The 21024-nt window shown below is 36.1% G+C and overlaps 1 protein-coding gene across 9 annotated transcripts in view; it reads right to left on the bottom strand.

Moving 5' to 3' along the window:
* NRG1 (neuregulin 1) overlaps window positions 1-21024 on the bottom strand; it is a 1033559-nt gene that overhangs the window by 116467 nt on the left and 896068 nt on the right. The window lies entirely within an intron of this gene.

Genomic DNA, 21024 nt, shown 5'->3' with positions numbered 1-21024 from the left:
CTTCAGCTCTTTTTGCAATGATTCTGTTAGACTTGGTGATGCCCAAGCGTGAAGTGCCGAGTGTATGTTGGAGGATGGGGTGCTAGGGGAGAGGAGAGAGGTTCATATGTCCCCACTCTGGTCCCCTTTAAATTTCCAGTGCCCTGTCCCACTCACAGCAGTCCTGGACTAACGTCCAGCAAACAAGAAATGCCGGTAAGTAAGGGAGCTACAGAGGAAGCAAAGGCTCCCACTTCATCCTGGAATTAGCCTTCATTGTGACTCCACACTGTTGGAGGTTGAATTCCCTGGGCACTGTAATATATACCACATGTCTTCAGCTATAACCGCACTGCAAAGATTAAGAAGAGTTTTCTATAAGAGCATGCCTTTGGGGTTAAGTCTCAGTAGCTTTACCTTACAGATAGTTTCGATGCTGACTTTTTTCTTTTTCCTTTTAAAACAGCAGTGGTGAAAAGACTGGAAGAAATGCACTGTACTTTAATAGAGTCCAAGCTGCCCTGACCCTCCAGTTCGTTGCGTGTCAGCACACGCGATACGCATCTGAATCTTTAATCCACACTTTACTGTGACTGGACACCTGAACGGTTTCCAAGGAACCATTTTGCTCACATATGTCAACAGGAGTCTTAAAAACTGTCTCTAAATCCATACTACATAACCATCATGTGAGTCCCAGAAGCAATAAAATCTAGAGCTTAAATCCTGAGAGAATCTGCTTTAAGCACATTATGTTTTGTATAGCACAATCTCCACTGCTTTGAAATATTTTTAAGCTCTGAGTGGGCATGAGCTAATATTATCATTTCTTTCAAGACTAAATTAGCCCGTAATTATAAGTGATTTAAAGGGTAGTAATATCTTAAAATGTGTTTGCAGTACTATCACTAACAACAATGACAAAAGCCTGAAGCAGTTTGCATAATTGTAATTATGACTCTGACAAACTTATGGGCAAAATGAATTATCCTTAAGTTCATCTCTATATAACCTGCACTGATATACCAGTAACTGGTACTTTAAAATAATTCATATGCCTGCTTTCTAGCTTTAACTATCTGATTTTAAAGCAGAGAGATTTTTCTTAAAGATTCTAGCAATGGACATGAAATTTCACATCACAGAAAATCTATATGGAGGCAATTACCGTATTCAAACTGAGAGGTATTGAGATTTTAATTATCAATATTCATGTAAATTCTCAAAATCAATATAGGCAAGTACATATTTGTACTAAATTAGAATAATTTATAATTCCTTTAGATATCACCCAGGTTAAATTTGTGGTACTTAACTCCTCAATTCTGCCCCAAACCAATATTTCACTCAAGTATAATATACTGGCATTTCACCCACAGCCAAGGTCACCTAGATTTCAAAGACCAAAATGGGATTCAGGCAGCCCAATCAGGCAGCTAAGAGAAGACACTGAAAACAGTAACCCATAGTTAAGAAGAGTGGTCCTTCACTTGCACCAATAACAACTACTCACCTCACCTCTATCATTAAGAACAGACGTACTCAGCAGACAAAGAAATTACTGGGCACTGCTCTTGTTGTCATATTAAAGGTGACCAACACTTACAAAGGAAGAGAACAGATTACGTAAAGGCTAGGATGGAACTTTGGAGACAGAATCCTGTCGGCTGCCACAGCTGTTTTTTCCCCTGGACTACACAAATCAGACTGTGGGATGTGTATATGTCCTCCCTGGAGATGTAGCCTATGAACACTGTGGCTTCTTGGAGCTAAGATCAGCTTGCAGGGAGCCAGCAACCTATAAAGTTGTTTCCCATCCAACTGGAAGGTAAACCTAATTGAGGAAAGGGAGTAGGACAGGAGGTAAAGAATAAAAGGAATTTTCCATTCGTTCTACCCTTGAGACTACGAGTCAGAAGTTGCCTTTATCCCTTTACCAAATCTCTATAGCAATAAAGAAGTGAGAACAGGGTAGTGTGAATAGGATTAGGGATCAGAATTTCATCCAATAAAACAAGCATGTTTGTAGGAAGAACTCCAAGTACACCTCACTTTAACCCTTTAGGCTCCATCTCCAATAAAGCTTACGAACACCGATATTTCCACGTCCCTTTAAAAAATGAACAAAAGACAGATTTCTACTACTTTTTTTTTCTTTTTCTTTTTACACATCACCTTTCTTTTACAATTACCCTGAACATGTTTGAAACTAGATGGAGATGGTGGTTGTACATCATTGTGATAAATGCCAATGAATTGTTCACGGTAAGATGGTCAATTTTATGTTATGTGAATTCCAACTCAATAAAAAAAAATTACACTGCACACTCATCATGGTTTCAGCTTCCCCAACATTTACTGTTAAAAGGAAAACCTAGTCTATCTGACCACTTTTACTAGTGGACTGCACTAAAATAATGAGACTTTGTCAAGTACAGGTTGCCCTTTCTTCTACAAAATCTTAGTAGGTCATGTAGCATTGAATCTCTGACAATTATTAATTAACTAAGAACTGTGAATTGATGTTGATGATGCAATACTGCATCCCAAGGAACTCAAAAGCACAAAGATATAATAAATTGATGTGTCATTGAGAGTTTCAATTCAAAAGAAATTTTATGAGACAATGAGCAAGGCTTATAACTCTCGCTCATTTTATGTACTCAAAATATTATTTCTCGTTGCTCAACACCATTCCATTCCCGTATTTAGAATATACCAGAAATATGAGCAAAAACTGGGGAGAGAGTGGCAGTTATTTGAACTATCTGTATTTTCAACACAGTGTGCTTTGTTTTGAAATGTGTGATAAACTCATCACTGGAATGTAAATTCCGTAAGGGCAAGCACTTGTGTCTGTTTGCATCACTATATCCCTACTACCTAGAACATGCCTGGCACACAGAAGGCACTCAGTTAAGTATTATTGAGTTAATGCATCAAAATGGAAACTCTACTAAAGAGTGATGTATCAACTATGGAAAAAATATCTTAAAGACATGGATATGCCATACAGAGTTTTATTTGCATGAATAAATGCAAATACTATTAAATTTCACTGTGTATATTGGAAAGAAGGAAAATCATCTTTATAGTGACTACTCTGAGGTTATATGGATGGATGGTCATTCATAATGTTTAATAGAGCAATATATGTGGAATCAGTTGACTTGAACAAATATCTTTGCTCTGTTTCATTACTATTCACTACTATAGGTTCACAGCACAAAGCAGCACAGCTAAGAGATAATTTCTGTTTGTTTTATCCTTAAATACTGTGGCAAATGGCACAAAAATACAAGGGATCATCTGTGTTTTTAAGTGCATGTATATGTATAATCTTATTTAAAGAAAATCATAAAGGCTGTACTTTGGTGCAGTAAGAGAAATTAAACATAAGGAAGAAATACATCTGCTAATCAATGCTAATTTAATACAAGTTCAGTAAAGTTTCAAAACATGGAAGTTTTTGAACTTGATTTATACTTAGGCACTAGCTATTTGTTTATAGTTCAGTTGCTGGTCAGCTGACTCTATAAACTGGTCCCCAGATGAATCAAAAAATGTAGTGTACAGCACCTCACTCTTACAAATGCCCTAGAAATTCGTTTTTTAAATCTTCTGTTTCAGGTAGAAACTGTTGAGCATGAGGTGGGCCACATGTGAAGGCAGTTATGAATTACTCGTAAGAGAGGACCATCTACTCAAGAGATTCTGAAACGTCATATAAAGGCACGTATAAAATAAGTCCTCACAATCTACCTGAAATAAAGGAAGCTTGCGGAAAGGAATGATCTGAATTGTTCTACTTTTAAATACAATCCAAATTTGTAAATTTGAAAAGACTTCAGCCAGAGGAAACATGTTAACAATATACATTTTCCTTAGAGTCTACACAGTTCTCTCCTTGTTGCTGATCAAAAGAAAAATGTAAAGCTCCACCAAAGGGAAAAAAGGGAGTGATAAAAATATATGCAGTTTCTAGAACTGATTTGGCATTCCAGTGAGCCGTCTAACCCGAGATTATGTTGTAAGGTCATAAGCCTTACAATACTCATACAAGCGGAAGTATCCCATTTAAAATCAAATGCCAGCTCTATATTTTTCTGCTATTTCTCAGTCCAAGGGGTGGGAACTCTTTCTGCATTGTTGCAATTTTTATTACTTTAAAACTATGAATTTGAAAGTCATAAGACAAAAATATCTTATGATTTGACCTCCCATTCAGAACTTCCTATCATAAGTCGTACCATGTATTGCTAGAGTCAGATCTGTTTAAGAATGACTTGTTTCTTTTCTCTGTATCTCTGAAATTATGTGGAGTGAAAGGATGTAGCCTTAATGCAAAGATGAACTGTAATCTCAAGAATAGTTAGATTTCGGGCCTCCCTGGTGGCGCAAGTGGTTGAGAGTCCGCCTGCCGATGCAGGGGATACGGGTTCGTGCCCCGGTCTGGGAGGATCCCATATGCCGCGGAGCGGCTGGGCCCGTGAGCCATGGCCGCTGAGCCTGCGCGTCCGGAGCCTGCGCGTCCGGAGCCTGTGCTCCGCAACGGGGGAGGCCACAACAGTGAGAGGCCCGCATACCGCAAAAAAAAAAAAAAAAAAAAAAGAATAGTTAGATTTCAATTTTTCATTGACTATTGGAGCTGGAACAGCCCTCGCCCATGAATTTTATCTTACAGAAGAAGGAAAAAACAAAACAAAACAACCAGTCTCCGAAGATAAAAATAATCTGCCTGGAGCACCAAAGTTAATTTCAAAGTCAAGACTGGAATTCAGGGCTATTGCTCCTCCTCTTTGAACTCATTTCTACAAAGGGAAGCTCTTTAGTTATGTACTAACCATGTAGATATCCTTGAGTTACTGCCAGACAATGGGCGGTTTAAATTTTCTATCATTACTGCCACGGGTTATCTCTAAAGAAACATCTCACTTTGATCTTTTACTGCAACTGTTTCTACTTGAAAGTTTAATCTATATAATGCTCCCATGACCACTTTTGGTCACAACTCTACTGAATATTCAGACCCTTTTTCTGGAGGTTATTAAGAAACGAATATTCATATTTAGACTCATTCAACAGCATTTCATCATTAAGGGGACACACAGAATGTGGGCTCTAATCGCTTACATGAGAAGGTCCAGAATAAAGAACCTAGAGATTATCATACTAAGTGAAGTAAGTTAGACAGAGAAAGACAAATATACAACATCACTTATACGTGGAATCTAAAAAGATGATATAAATGAACTTATTTACAAAACAGAGATAGACTTACAGACGTGGAAAACAAACTTATGGTTACCAAAGGGGAAAGTGGGGGAGGGATAAATCAGGAGTTTAGGATTAACATACACACACTACTATATATAAAACGGATAATCAACAAGGACCTACTGTATAGCACAGGGAACTCTACTCAATATGCTGTAATAACCTATAGGGGAAAAGAATCTGAAAAAGAATGGATATATGTATATGTATAACTGAACCACTTTGCTGTACACCTGAAACTAACACAGCACTGTAAATCAACTATACTCCAACATAAAAGAAAAATTAAATTAAAAAAAGAAGGTATAGAATAAAGAAACTTTAGTGAATGGAAGGGAGCTTATCCTCAGGAAAGAAGACTGTCACTCCAAAATAGGGATCAGCCCAGTATTACTGCGATGAATGATTCAAACACATACAATATCAAATGTTGTCAATATCTGAGAATTGGTGAGCCAGGCTCACATCCTCTTTTAATCTGGAGAATTAGAAGTCTGGGACACAGGAAGGAGTGATTGTCAGGAACAGGAAAAGGAAGGCTTCTGATGACTGAGTTATACTCTGAAATACGATTAGAAAATCCCAGGTCCAAATATGAAGACTTATTCCAGAGAAACCTATATTCTATTTGTTGACATAATCCATCACCTATATATTATTTTAAATAATATAATAAGACATATACATCATGCATGCTGGAATATTTGGATACAAGATGCATTCATATATGCAACTTACTTGAAATTGCATCAGAAATAAAAAGTTGATTGATAGATAAATGGATACATATTTGATAAAGCAAATATGGTGACTGTTAACACTGTAAAATCTAGAGATTGGGTATACATTGTTTACAAGTCATTCAACTTTTCTGTATGTTTCAAAATTTCATAATGAAATGCTAGAAAAAGTTTAAAAAGACTTTTTCATGGCTGTTTCTGACTACCATATATGTAGTATGTTTTATTATAAAAACTCCTAAGCCGATGCCAAACCAAACCAAATAATCTACCAATTCCACATTCGGTAACCTGCACTCAATTATTCTCCTTCCTCCACTGCACGATGCCTCCCCACCCACCTTCCCCCACCACACTTACTTTAAGATGAATTCCAAAATTATATCAAGAATATGATTCACCCTAATTTGAATCATTGTCTAATGACAATGGAGTATCTTTATATGACAAACCATTAGCTGCTGCAGAAAATCTAAGAGCTTTTCCTGAACCCACCTCCCAGACCATTCATTTATTGAGAAGGGATTTTTTTTTAATGTGATACTTCACTCGCTAGGGATTAGAACATCTATGAATAACATGAATAGGGAAATTGTACAGTTCATTCTACTGACAAAATGAGAAAGGTTGGACAGTAAGCTTCAGTTTGTTGAGAAAAAAAAAAAAAGAATCCTTTTATTCTTAACGACACTCCCATCTTGAACACATCTTTTTCAAAGATCAAATGGTCAGTGGACACTATAAGGCCAAAGGCTCTGATGTGGAAGTTGGGTTTCTCCACTGCTGTATTTCCCACCCAGTTATGCATACACATATTTTATAAAACTATTAAATATTTATGACACAGTACAAAGCCCCTCTAAAAGCATCTGTATTTAACTAAATCATGTCACTGACAGCAAGAGGCATGCACAGCAATTTAACCTAGCAGGAAAAGTACTTCTTTTACATCTCACTGCAATGCAGAGAGTTTCAACCATACGCTTATTTCTGTCCCCACATACCGTCCGTAAGAAGGGAAAGCTTAACTTAAGTGGTTCAAGGGGCTTTTAGACAGGCTTCTCAAATGAAACATAAATCTTTTGAAGTGTTTCTCAAAAATTCTTTCCTGAGGCTTTGCCAGGACTCTGTCACTAGAGGTCAGACAAATAACCCATCCTCAGGTTGTCTCCTTAACCCCGGGTTAAATACCTGGATTTAGCCCCATCTTTTCTTATATCACCACGTCCTTCCAAATGTTTGCCATAGTCTATCACTGACTGATGTCAAAGGCATCCAAAAAGTACCCATGTCCAAGTGCATCCCTCTCAGTCTTCCCTTTACCCACAAAAAGACTCCAAGTTTCGTATGGGCATATCAAAAGTTAAATTATTGTTAAACACTCATATACCTTAATACCAAAGAATCTCTTGAGACAAGTACTACTACTTAAGCTTTTTTTAAGGTACCTAAGCATTTGGTGATGCAAAAGAACAGCAGAGAGAGAGCTCTGAAATGAAAAAAAAAAAGTGCAAGAGAAGGCAAAACATCTTAGGCATCTTAGGCTCAGAGCTAACTGTACTCGTGGAGCCAGAAGGGTTCAAAATAACCTCTGGCTGGTAAAAAAAATGTGTTGAATGGGTACAAAAATAATTATTTTAGTGATATGTATGCTGTCAAAAAATCAGGGCTAAATGCTTGAGCTGTCCAACTCAAAATGAAATATTACTGTTATTCAGCCAACATACAGCAAGTGATTAGGAAATTTGTTGCTCAGCATTTAAACAAACTTCTTTTCACACTCTGGCAGGTAAAAAATGGAAAACCTCAGGATGACCTGCTTCTCAAAAGCAGATTGCAGATTTTAAAGTCGTGGTATTTTATGTAATGAAAAGTAACTTACATTTCTAAAGCCCCACAATATATGTTAATTTATCTACACATCCATCCACCCATCCATCTAAAATAATGCTTACTAAGTGGCCGCTTATGTCCCTGGCATTGTGCTGAGGCTTATAGATTTGGTAGCAAGAAGGTAAAAGAAGTTCCACCCCATAATGTCTCTTTTCTCTGAAGTAGCAAGTGAGGTTATCTGCTGAGAGAAGGCATGATGCAAAGTTTGAGCGCGGTAAGGTCTTAGTCACCTTGGAAAACAGATGAGAAGGTTGACTGTAAAAAACAGAAGCAGGTCAGACATCGCGGCAAGTATTAGATACACATCAGTCCTTCCTTATTTATAATTCTCACTATCAGGATCCTTACTTCTCCTCTTGAGAATTATATTTTGAAAGTGCAACCAATGGAAGAAGACTTCAAAAAAGTCATTGGAGGACATTATGCTAAGTGAAATAAGTCAGACAGATAAAGACAGATACTGTATGATATGACTTATACGTGGAATCTAAAAAATACAACAAACTAGTGACTATAACAAAAAAGAAGCAGATTCACAGATATAGAGAACAAACTAGTGGTTACCAGTGGGGAGAGGGAAGTGGGGAGGGGCAATAGAGGGGTAGGGGACTAAGAGGTACAAACTATTAGATATAAAATAAGCTACAAGGGGAATTCCCTGGTGGTCCAGTGGTTAAGACGCCACACTTTCACTGCCGGGGCTTCAATCCCTGGTCAGGGAACTAAGAGCCCACAAGCCTCGTGGTGCAGCCAAAAAAAAACAAAAAAAAAAAGCTACAAGGATATATTGTACAACACAGGGGATATAGCCAATATTTTATAATAATGATAAATAGAGTATAACCTTTAAAAATTGTGAATCACTATATTGTACACCTGTAACTTATATAATATTATACTTCAACTATACTTCAGTGAAAAATGAATTTTAAAAAAGTGTCACTGATAACATAAGAAATGATTTTTCTGTTGAGCTCTACAGGACCTGGACCCAAACAAGACTGAAGTGGGGCGAGAGGAGGAAGAGAAAAGAACATGAATAAATATGATAACGAGAAGGTTAAGTTCACACACATATCACAATCTCCACTTTGGACAGATTTACTTCTCAAATCAGTGTACCTTTTTCTGATGCCAGAATTTAATTTGCAACATAAGGTGATCCACTTAGTTATGCTGTGTGGCTTAACTCTGGCCACGATGAAACCAACCTATTCAAATGATGTTACCGGTAAGTCCATGAATCAAAGAACTTTAACCTACTACACACCGTAATGCCCCTCTATTGTATACTGCTTCTAATATGAACAAGATGAGGGAAGAAGACACGCCATAAACCCAGAGATCAGCAGGAAAGTTTAACTTCTCTCTTTCAAGTATTACTTGGAAGAAATTAAATCAGTATTGGGAAACATTGTGTGTTTACAGCAAGCTCAAAATTAGCCATATTAAAGTGAAAAGGGAAAGTTTGGTCTTTAATGACTCTTCTGCCATAGATTTCCCACATATTTTTAAAAATGTGTGCCTTTTCTCAGTTTTTCCAGATCCGTGCTAGGTTGATCTTATCCCTGCTGCCTTTGAGAACTTCATTCATTCATTCACTCGTTTCCTAAGTACCTAATATGAGCCAGGCCCTGCACAAGACTGAGAAAGAAAGAGGGAAGGAGGCTGCAGTGTTTCCTGCTTCCAAGGTGTTACATAAAGGACTTCATTTTCCTAATCCCACTCTGGCACGAATGCAAATACTGCAGAAGTGAGAGTCGATAGTCTTAGAATAGACTCTATTTGTGTGGTAGACACACTGTGGAGTGATTAAAAAAAAAAAAAGAGCCCAGCAAGAAATGCTGTTTGTTGTATATGCATGTCCAGGTTTCTCAGATTTTCCTTCACTTAGGATCCAGTTACGAAAACATTTACTTCTGAGAGCGTTTTGTTTTGACGAGTGATGGAAGAAGAATGCAGAAATTCATTTCCAGAAGGGACCATGTCCAGGCAAGAGGCCTTTAGAAGTACCAGACAATTGGAGGCAGAAAAACCTAATCCATCTATTTCCATTCTCAGAAACTATCAAAACCAAACACCCATCAAAACAGACTGGGCTATAGTAGAAATCTGATGGTGGGTTGATTTTTTTTACAGTTCTTTAAAAAGTTTTTTCCTTGACTGTTTTTGGTGGGTGGACTAAAATAAAAAAAATTAAAAATTAATACATTTTATTATCTTTTTGATGAAGACTTCTTATTTACTGGTGACGCCAATGCACAGTTTTAAATTTAGTTACCCAAATTTCCTGAATTATTAAGGAAACATTTTAAATGCATAGAAATTCTGACATTTCAAAATATACACATCAAAAAGAAAAAATTATATTACATACATACAGATTCAGATCTGAAGATCTGATTCAATAAGTGGTTGCTTGTAGAAGCTAGTTTAATCAATAAAGAAGGTCAGCGTGATTGAAAGAAAGAAGTATTAAACATTTTGACTAACATTAGTTCTGGTGACTACCTAGGCTCTGCAAAATCACTGATGTGGCAAGACTAAAGATGACCAAATAAGCTTTACTATTAAAGTTATAAGTTATCATCCTCATAAATATATGAGCTGTTCAAATATGAATTGATGGTAATTAAAGAAACCAACGATAAAATGATCAGAATCAATATCCTTTATCAAATTAGAAACATGATTTTTCCTTTTTTCAATTAATTCTGATGAAAATATACAGAGCAATCCACTTATTCAACATCTAAATCAATTTGAATTTTTTATCCTTACAACATAATTTTAATGTTGAACACTGTCAATCTATGAATTTCCAATAATGGTATTGTATATCCAATGAAGAAAAGGATATATATTGGGGTGGAACTTTCTTATTTTATATTAACATTGAAGGTGCGTTTGAAAGAACATTGCTGAAACAGTTTTCACTTTTTAAAAATGGTGTCCCTTGTTTAAGTGCTAATATCCCTTATGCTCAAAAATAAAACATTAATTTTTAATTCTGTAAGTAACACGTGAAAGTTAAAAGTATGATGTATATTTCTTACTTTGCTCTTAACATATTAACATAGCATTTCCCCTTCTTCCTTTCCAATCCAACAAAGTGTTATACCGTCAAGATACCTGGAGCATCAGGTATTATCTTTAACCAACATCTCATCTCCTTATTGCTCTTAAGGACAAGTGTGCACACACCCAAAAAGTCAGTGAATTCTGTGCAAACTAAAAGAGGCTCTTAAAATGAAGAGCAAATTAGATCTAATTACGGGTGATGGAGTTTCGAAAGATCCTAGATTAACATTACAAGCACTTCCCATGGTAAATTAAGCATGCAGTTTAGTCAGCAAAGATCTTTTTTATATATCTTGTTTATGTCTACTATAAATATCATAAGCATTCCTTTAGCATTTAACCCAGTGATGAATGCATCTATGATGGAGTCAGGTTCTAATTAGTGAGTAACTGCCTGCAAATATTTCCACAACTGTTCATCTCCTAACTCTTTTACCCTGACTAACAGAGACATGCTTACCAAAGTCTAAAGGTTCATGCAGTTACAGGAAACCAAATGCATTATTTATAAAGACGCACAGCCTAGAAAGTTCGGCTATGCCGCTTACCCTAGCAGTAGTAGGCTCTAAGCTATTGGCAACAGGAAGCTTGCCAGTGCATTAGAAAATGGGATTGAAGGGATCCCTGCCAAATAAAATAGCTAAGTAATAACAAACGTTAAAGAAGAGCCTTGGGGGTTGGTGGGAGTCCTGAGCTCACCCGCTGAAGCACAATTCAGATCACCAAGCTTTTGCAGTCAATGCAGAAAGAATAATACTAATTAATTCTTTGTGTCTTATCTTTCTTGAGTGCTTGCTTTTTAATTAGTTATATTGTTTTTTATTAATGTTACTATAGTATCTGTATACAAATGAGAAAATTACAACTGCTATAAAATAGGTACGGTGCACACTATCAGATTTCAAGTGCAGGTAGAATTAATTCTGTATTTGTACTGTGCACCCTGTTTATCAATCCATAATCACTGTTTCAGTGATTCTGGACAAATCAGTATTTTTTTCCCCTTTGATTTCAAAGAAAAAGAAACCTGCCACAAAAAAAGCCATAATTTCTTATTCTTCATGTGTTCAAAACTGATATATTGCTTCAGAGATACCTGTCATGACTTTAAGTAGATTTTGAGATAGTGCCATTCAAGTTTCATTTTCTGTTTAATCGTGGTCAGCAACTTGGAATTTACACCACAGTGCAATAAAAGGCTGCCTGCTTCAAATGTTAACAGCAGCAGGGGATGAGAATGCCATCTTGCCTGGGAGGGAAAACCCTAAAAACTGACAAAATAAGTCAATCTAAACACACACACACCACACACACACATACACACACACACACACAAAACTTACTGTGGGAACTGTTAAAAGCAAATAATCTTCCATATCAATCTGACATTGAAACAAAAAGCTATGGTTTTTATTCTGCATCTCAAAATTGATCTGAAAATTATCATCAAAATCAAGGATGAAGTAGTTGAGGCTACGTATCACATATTTATGCTTATTCTTTTCTTGAATAACCTGAGTTTCATACTTAATATTTAATAGTTAATGCATATACCTGTTTATGTGGAAGAGGGGAAGCTCATGGTATTCCTTCTAAATTATCCAAGTACCTAACAAATATAATTTGCTACCAAAAACTGTCTAGTTTTAACGCTTTTTATCATGGTAAATGGGCATACATATTTCTGTACCTTGCTCAGGACTTGATTCATAGAACTGATTTGGTCCAAGTGATAAAAGTAGCCAAGTGGTAAAAGTAGTTGCAATGATCACATGGCCTTAGAACGTATGATAGAGGTCACAAGAGGAACTCTCCGAAGGTTTTTCTCTCACCCTCTCCCTCTACTATCAGTGTGTATAAAGAACACAGGACATGGGGTCAGAGAAGCTGGCATGGAACTTGTTATATAGCCTTGACAAATACTGAATTGTCTGAGCCTCTCAGTTACCTCATCTATCCAATGGGACAAATAATATCTATTCTCAGATGAAAGTACCTGACACATGGTAGGTGCCCATTAAAAGACATTGTTACACTTCATTATTACTTTTTTAATGATAATAAAAGAAAAATCAACCTTATTAGTGCCACGGCATTCCATTACTCCCAAACAGGTGACTCTTCAGCACCACAGGGAGAACAGCGACCAACCAGTTAATATGTAGATTTTCATATAATTTGCAATAATCCCATCTAAGGTGAAACAGTCTTATACATCACCATGTAAACAACTATTTATCATAAAATGAAGAAACCTTCAACATATAAAATCTAGAAATAAATTTAAAGTAGAAGTGTATGGAGTGTGAAATGCTTCTCAAAATGTTAAAAGCTCTAATAAATATGATTTAAGCCAATGCGAATTTTTTCAACTTTGATTTTTAAATATTTAAATACATTTTTCATGATTGAAGGTTTAAGTGGTTTTCCTATAATTACACATATGTACAACTTTCAGAAATCATGATAATCTAACTAAAAAAAATCATCTCACTATTAATGTTCATATCCGTTTAATAAATACTTCCTGGGAACCAGCATATTGGTGTGTTATGGGCATGGAAACACAAACCAAAATTCCTTCCTTCAAGACCTTATATTCTGGTTTGGGAAGTGATGTGCATACCTGTGACAATTGTTAAGTGGCAAGTTTGTTATTTGAAGAGCTAGGAAATCACCAAGAGAGTACAGCTGGGCCTTGGAAGATGATCTAACATCTGGGTATAACAAATCATAGAGTTTGCTTTTATTCTTTGATTAGACAAAGACTTTTTTTTACAATTTCAGAATATCCTTTTACTAAAATATACCCGTCTTCACGTCTTCTAAAAAGGTAGGAGAATATGACATTTTTAAAATTATTGAGACTATAGCTGACCCTATTCTTCGTGAAGACTCTCTCCACCAGAAGCCTCTATTAGACTTACTTCTGAATGCACTTTTTACCCAAAAGGTCACAGCCAACATTCTAGAAACTTGAAAAAAAAAAAAAAAAAAAAAACAACAAGCAGAAAATTTTACCATAATACTAGTTTCTGTGTGTATATATGTAGTGGATGTGATGTTTCATTTCTATTTTTGCACTAAGCTTAACAGTTTTAAATCTCAGTTCCCTTTACCTGCAATGTAAAAACATTTTTAAAGGTACGAATAAACCGCCTATGTGTGCTTGAGTCACTTATTTCCTTCCTAAAGCTTATCTTGCTTTCACACAGCTTCATTTGCACATACAAAGTAATTCTCCTGCCCCCATGATCTGTTCATTCTAAAACACACCCAGGGACTCTTTGTATGGTTTATTTTTTCACAGATAACTTGAGGAAAGTCTAAACAAAGATGTATTTCTGCTCTGGAGCATTAGAGACATGAAATTAAGAAGCTTCTACGAGGAAGGAAGAGGAAAAAATCCATCTGGGTCAACTAAAGGGAAATGTACAAACTTCGTAAAATATCTGTTATGGCCACTTAATTTTTTCTCAGACATATTCCCTTCATATCACATTTTATCATAAAGATACCCTGTCTGGCGCTTCCCTGGTGGTGCAGTGGTTGAGAGTCTGCCTGTCGATGCAGGGGACGCGGGTTCGTGTCCTGGTTGGGGAAGATCCCACATGCTGCGGAGCGGCTGGGCCCGTGAGCCATGGCCGCTGAGCCTGCGCGTCTGGAGCCTGTGCTCCGCAATCGGAGAGGCCACAACGGTGAGAGGCCCGCGTACCACCAAAAAAAAAAAGATACCAGCAGGTATCCCCCTATCAGACAGAGGAAACCTACTAAGAACAAAGCTAGCAAAGCATACACACTAAGAAATCATCGTATTATATCATGTGAGCTTCTGGATCAAACTGGGCCAGTTTTATGAGCTAATATACTCCCTTTATATTTAATCTCTTTGGAGTTGAATTTCTATCACCTGCAGTAGAGAAACTCCTAATTGAATCGCCATCCATATTTCTTATTTTACTGCTTTACCATGTTGTTCCTCTACCTTATTCCTTCCTTTTGAGGGGCAAGGGGGGCCTGTTTCCTATAGCATCCAGGGTCTTTTAATAATAGATGGGCCTCTATTCCCATCTTCCTATTTCTCAGATCCCTAGAACTTGAAAAAAAAATGAAGAATGAAGAAATCCACCAAGTTCATCATTTATTTTGGTAAGTAAATTTATCAAAATCCTGCTGGCTCTGTTTTCCTACATGCTTTCTTTGTATATGTCTCTCTGTCTCTAATCTCTTCAACATTTAAAAAATTTTTATATTTTGTATATATAATCCACCTCACTGCTCTATTCCTAATGATTAAAAACACTTACTGTAGTTTTAATACTTTTCTAAAAACAAGAAAAATAAAGAAGTCCTTCCCTCTCTCAGCTGATATACAAGAAGATGGAAGATGTTTTTTAATGTTAAAGGGAATATTCCAGTAAAAAGCCCCCAAAAGAATAAAATACAGAGAAATAATTGCTCTAGGGCTGTTAATTTTCTACTACTGAGTTTAGCTATCATACAAATAATATCTAGGATTTACAGTATTAGTGATAGGTTAAATAGTAATCAGCCTGGAATAAGGTCATGCCTCTACCCCAAACATCAACTACCACTGAGGAAGATTTCCCTGTTTGTTGAAGATCTGATGCCTATTAGCACAATGGCTCTAAGATTATGCCCACCTCTGTAAATAGCATGTTTTGAAATAGATAAATTCTCAAACTAACAAAGCCAAAGAGCAAGTCACTGAAATGATTCTAGACCGTTTTCTGCTCCTTTTATAGTATTAAACCTTTGAATTTTGTTGCTATTAATTAAGGGTTCTCCTGTCCATTTCATTACACCTTGTAGACTGTGGAGAGTATATTATTTCACTTAAAAGCTGACTGCCTTTTTTTTTTTTTAAGAATCCCTCTTCATTCTTTCTTTTTTTTTAAGAAGCTCAAGCTGCACGGATGGACCTAGAGATTGTTATACTGAGTGAAGTAAGTCAGGAAGAGAAAGACAAACATCATATGATATTGCTTATATGTGGAATCTAAAAAAACAGTACAAATGTACTCATCTACAAAACGGAAATAGAGTTACAGATGTAGAAAATAAACTTATGGTTACCAAGGGGTAAGGGGGGGGGAGGGATAAATTGGAAGATTGGGATTGACATACACACACTACTATATATAAAATAGATAACTAATAAGGACCTACTGTATAGCACTCACTACTACTCAATACTCTGTAATGGCCTGTATGGGAAAAAAATCTAAAAAAGAGTGAATATATGTATATGTATAACAGATTCACTTTGCTGTACACCTGAAACTAACATGACATTGTAAATCAACTATACCCCAATAAAAATTTTTTAAAATTTAAACCACTAAAAAAAAAAAAAAAAGGAAACTCAAGCTAGTTGCATGGATCCTGTAAGACTTTGTAATTAAAAAAAAAATGATTGAAATCAGAAGATTCAGGCTTAAATTTATGTTCTACCACCTATGTATGTAGTTTTTGAATTTGGACATGTCAGAAATTTCTGAGTCTCACATCCCTCAACTGACACATGGGATGAAATCTAGGTCACAGAATTACTGTGTGAATAAATGACTCAATATATGAAAATATACCTTGTAAAATATACAGTAGGATACAAATATCAGTTATTTATATATACATAGCACACACATATTTGTCTGGGTCAAGAGAATAATTTTGGAGAAGGTTAATTTCAACTGAATACAAAAGGTTAAGGATGATTTAGTTATAAGCTTGATCAAAAGTTTTCTCTTATCAAGTAGTGGAATGCAATGACAGATACTGAATGCCTTTAGAAAGGCAGAACTGAAGAATTATATTACAGTTGCAGGGAGTACTGTAAAGGAAAATGTAAGACACATTCACATATAAAATGAGTGAACTAAGCATGAAGGTGAGAATATGAATGACTGTGACATACAAGCCCCTACTCTTGCTCCAAGTCAGTGTATTGCCCTAAAAATCTGTAACTAACTCTCTAGGCAATCAGGAAAATGGAAGTAATACCAGTTGGGCAATCTCCACTTAAAAATTTTCTTTTATTGCTATAGGATGCATGGCAATTTGTTTGTCATTCTCCACAAGAGACAGAGCCACCACACCCTTGAAAAGACTGTGTTTATAGAAATCTGGAAACACAATTTGCATTCAGTTAGAAGTAGCTGTCTAATGGTGACAGGATAGAGCTCATATTTTGCCACCAATAAAGATCTGAAATAGGAATGCCATTTTTCCAGCTGAAAGTCATTTAGGAAAGGTCTGGGCAGTTCTGTCTACATTTAGAGTACGTCAGTCAGTTACAGCTGAGGATGGAAGTAAGAACCGTAACTCTGAGCTTCACCAGTGGACCAGCAGACCTGGTCCAATCTAATCAATACATAGCACAGCACTATTCCCAAGGGAACATGCTGTATCTGATTATAACAAATGTCTCTGCAGACAAAAGACATTTTTTTCCTTCAGCTAGCTCTTTTAGGTGCCAAATTAAAGATTGAATTGTTCATTTCATTCAGAAATTTCAAAGAGGACTTCTTGGATAAGTTCCGTTCAAATGCAGTCTTAGCTGAGAATATATAATATTTTGTAAAAGACAGTGATTTCTTGGCATACAACTTTCAGCACCACCATTTAGACTGAAAATCATCAACTCCTTTCCTCTTCCAACAATAAGGATATTTTCTTATGTTGTTCAAATAAAATAGTAAGACTCCCTTGATTTCCATTTTCTTCAAAGACACACACATTTTTCAGGTACTGGCTCTCTTCCCTCTATAGAGGAGACCATCTAAAGCAAGGCTGTGCTAAATGATTCACATTCATTTTCTCATATTAGGCTTCTCAATATAGTTTGAGATAAACAAGGTTATATAGACAGAAACTGAGTCTTAAGGACATTAAATAAATTGCTAAGAATACACGGTAATTAACAGCACTAGTATTTAGACTTAAGGACATGAGTCCATCTGATGTCTGTGTTCTTTTCATTCTCCCTCACCACCTGTCACGCTTTGATGGGTAACATAAAGATTATATGGGCTCAGCTGGTTCAAAGCAATGCATTGACCTTAATCTGCCACACATATACCCAATCCACTTTGTATCAGAGACTACTTTTCTGCCCATTCACAGAATCTCATTCTTTTTCATATTAAAGGCTTTTTTTGTTTTGAGGCAACAAAACCTCATGCATTACGGCAGGCTAGCGTACTGCCTGGGTTTGAATCCTGCTTGTGGGACTTTAGACAAAATACATCAGTTTCATCATTTGAAAAATGGAATTCAGTTTTATGGAAACCATGAATCAGCATCCATGTAAATCACCTTGCGCAGTGCCTGGCACAAAGTGAGCCTTCAATAAAGATTTGCTATTACTACTATTATTATTTGAAACATATATTTCAATTATTTAAGACTGTTTTCCAGAAACTTCTCTTTATTTTCTTTCCTATTACTACTCATTAGACTTTCCATTTTTGTTTCTCTCATTTTTATATTAAATTGGAATGGATGGGGCTTAATTCAGTAAAGTGGTTGGTAAAACAATTGTATTTTTTACAGCATTTGACAAAATTGTCTGCAAAACGGGGTCACCAGCAGCTGGCAATTCAGACAGAAATCATTAAGGTTTGTTTGTTCTAAACAATCCATTTACTTTTTTGCTGATGCTGTGTAAAGGAGGAACAAGACAGTCCTACGGACTGTTTTATAAATTTCAAGTTCTTTTCTACAACCTGTCACTTACGTGTAATAGGACACTCATTTAGCAAATTATTTATATGTTTTAAGTCACAGATGCCTCATTTACAAAAGAGTAAAATAAAATAAAGGAAAATAATGTTAATCTTTCCCAGGAGATTATTATAAGAAACTTTAAAAAAAATTATAAATTAACAACTCTAAAAAGAGTGAAAGTATAATGCAAATTCCCAAATTCAAAAAGGAAGTAGTTAACATTTGCCTCACAAAAGGAAGGATTAGTAACTTTGCTATTTCACCAATATTTATAAAATGCTAGGAAAAATAAATAGAAAGAGGGCAAAAATGATACAGTTGTTTGTAGATGAAACATAAATCTCTTAAAATCTCCAGTCAAGAATGATTTCTGAATTGTTACAGTGATTTTAAAAAAATTATTTAAAAAATTTTAGATTAGAAAAATATGTTTCAAAATTTCTGACTAGCATTTCATGACATGGGAAAAACACTTATGGTTCATTAAATAGATAGAAGGTGGAGAAGTAAAAAGCCAGAAGGAAGAATACTGATTCGAAGAAAATATACTAAAATACTAGCAATAGTATTTTGGATAGGTAGGTAGGCAACTTTAATTTTCTTCTTTTCATTTTTTTTCTACTCCAGTATGAGTTACAGAGGAGAAAAGGAGAACTTGAAGGGCTGCAGTGATCAGGGAAGGATACCACAGAAGACACCTGGCATACCAGACAGGGTTCTGAGCAGGGCCATGAACATGAACTATCACTGATAAACCCTCCCAAGATTTACCCAGAGGTGAGATGTTCTCAGAACCAGCACTGGCAGTTAAGGGGACGTTTCCCTATAAAGGTGTGCACATTCGTACTGAAAGAACTGAAAAGTAATAAGGCTCCCTCACCCTTTTTTAACACCAACCCCCAAAGCACACCAAATCATTCTAATACACAACAGGTTTGCTGAATCCAGACTACTTCAGAAAGGGTTTTCAAAATTTACTTTACAAAACACACCAATGTCAACAGTTCGAAGAATGGAGGCCACACAGGCACGATGACATTGTAATAGCACAGGTTGCTTTTCACATACGGGGATTTACACGTCTCCTTCCTGGCTGAAACACAGTGAAAAGAAACCTATTCAGGGCTGATTATTTCTGACCCGTGTGAACTTATCCAAGGCCTTTGGCTCTTTTATATATGTTGAATTTTTCAGTCCAGTTTATTGCGATTGCCGGTTCCTCAAGTTGCAGCTCCAGCCTTTACTAAGCTGTGTGTCCATCACACCTCTGCTCCAGTGCAGAATTCCCCTGAATGCAGCCTTTGGATGAGCTGAGTACCTCATGCTGCTCTCACTGTTCTCACCAAGACTAGACTTAGGATCCTGCCACTGTTGGTTTATATTTCCAAAGTACAGAGTATATTTTCACGAGATTAAAAAAATGTATTCATACTAACACAACACTATAGAGCAACTATACTCCAATAAAATTAATAAAAAAACCCTGACCAAATCATAGAGTCTATTTAAATATCTTATTTCCATGGAAAACAGGGTAAATAAATAAAACAAAGCTTTATAAATGGAAGCAAATATTGTATTGTACCCTATACTATGAGTTGGTGGAGAAAAACGTTTTTCAAGTCTCTTGTAGTAATAATATGTGAGTGAACTTATCAAAATTGATGACACGCACACTCCATGCATGAAGTATATCACTCTTTCAGGGACATGATTACATTTCATCTCCTGGATCACTGGGAAGGTGAGGGCATGAATCTTTCAGTGGTGTACAAAGGGATGATCACTTATTTCCTGAATTTTTCTTCCTCTTCCAGTTACGATTTGGCACAGGAATGATAGAAGTTGTGTCTCTTTTATTACACGTTTACTTACTTCTGGGACAAAACAAAGCTGTGCTCTTAAGTTATCACAAATAGAATTCAACCGTAGAGAAAAAATAAAAAGTATTCATTAATCAATTCAGCAGTATTTACTGAGAGCCCACCATGAGTGGGGAGTGATGTATAGTACCCTGAAATATTTTAACATAAAGGTACACAAAGCTTTCGTTCTTACTTTTAAATCTTTACCAAATATACGGAACTAATTCTGCTGAGAGTTAGAGATCAGAGTCAGATTTCAAAATTATTTCTCTCTCAACAGTAGTATTGCAGTGAACAGAAATGTAAACTGAGAGATTCATTTCAGTTCCCTAAGTATTTCTTCCATTCCCAAACTACTCAGATATGCTTAAGGATTAAGGATCGCCTCCATTGCCCCATTAATGATAGCAGGAAGGGTTCCAATTACAAGAGTTTCAATA

This window comes from Mesoplodon densirostris, chromosome 20 (genome assembly GCF_025265405.1).
Source record: "Mesoplodon densirostris isolate mMesDen1 chromosome 20, mMesDen1 primary haplotype, whole genome shotgun sequence".
Classification (NCBI taxonomy): Eukaryota; Metazoa; Chordata; class Mammalia; order Artiodactyla; family Ziphiidae; genus Mesoplodon; species Mesoplodon densirostris.
Note: the sequence above shows the minus strand (reverse complement) of the source record. Positions and strands in the feature narration are given on the sequence as shown.